Here is a 1,464-nt window from a genome sequence, read left to right on the forward strand (position 1 = left end):
ATTGAGGAGATGACCATGTTTCTTGCTGAACTGAGCATGATCAGGGAGTTCTGACACCAAATCCTTGAGTTGAGGAGAGATTGCTACAAGATTGATCCGGATAGTCTTCCTGGAAGCCATAACCTGTTTAACAGAGCAAAGCTAAATTCCTAAGTCCTTGAAATGGTTAGTATGATGATGTTATGATGTTATGATGTTATGATGTTATGTAAGCACAAGCATGTCACCCAACAATTATTCCTAGATTTTAAGGCTTGCATGAGTTCCATAGGTAAGTACCCTCCCCACTGAAGTTTGGTTGGTTCAACCTGTCCTAGAATAGTAACCGGGTTCTAGAAGGATCTCAGATCATCGACCTTTCTTTAGGTCCACTTCAGTGCAACACCAAGTGGTTGACCGAAGCTTTCCTAAAGTCCAATCTCAAAGAGTGTAGTATCGAGTATCAACCAACCTCAGTCGGAACCGAAGTCAGTTATCTCACTACTTTCTAATGGCTAGGATGAGTCAATTAGGGTTCTAAAGGTCTGGTTAATGCTTTGATGACACCACGCGGAAGCCAAATTTTTCCTCAAGTAACATGAGGAACATCAGGACAACCAAAGTGTCGCATTAACCGTAGCTATCATTTTAACCATTCCAGTATACGCCGGATAGTCGCGATGATCTATTGCTACTTACCTAAGGTACACTAGATCCGGGTGTAGGATCTTTCACTCAAAGCCCCCCTTAAAAGAAGGAAAACATAAATGATATTTTTTTTTTTTTTTTTTTAAGATGGACCTCTCTTTTTAGTCCCCAGCAGAGTCGCCAGTTCTGTCATACGGTGAACTGGACTTTATCGGATTTGTAATCGCAATGTCGCGGTTAGCAAGAGTCGCCACCGACTTTTCTTTTATCCCCATAAGGAAAGGTGGAAAAGAACAGGAAAGACCTTAATTTTAGATTCTTAGGTTCGGGAGGTACTTTATACGAAGGGAAGGTGTTAGGCACCCTTCGTATCCATGGTTATCCATGGGCTCTTAATTGCTCAATCATTTATGTTTTCTAGGTTTGAAAAAGTGGTTGAGAAATGTGTGAAAAATGTTTTGAAAATGAGAATTTAACTTTGTAATGATTCTTGCATGAATGTATACAAAGTGGTTATCCCTCTTAATTTTGAAAATGGTTTAGAAAAATATAACTTGGCAATGATCCTAGTACGGATGTATGCTAAGTGGTGATTTTCTAAAAAAAGGAATGTTTGAAAGGTGTAAGGTGGGAAAAGTATTTTTTATTATGAATGAGCAATTAAGGTTGCACCTATCCGAGGTCTTTCCGGGCATTTCCCATCCTTATGAGGGTAAAACTGTCCTTACTATTGAGAAGTAAGTAATTTTATCCTTGGGATGTTGAAGGGTCATCGTAGGGTCATCGATCGGTCATTGAAGGCAACAGTTGTGAGGATACCTTAGCATTCGAAGGGAC

Source organism: Lathyrus oleraceus, chromosome 4 (assembly GCF_024323335.1).
Source record: "Lathyrus oleraceus cultivar Zhongwan6 chromosome 4, CAAS_Psat_ZW6_1.0, whole genome shotgun sequence".
NCBI classification, from domain to species: domain Eukaryota; kingdom Viridiplantae; phylum Streptophyta; class Magnoliopsida; order Fabales; family Fabaceae; genus Lathyrus; species Lathyrus oleraceus.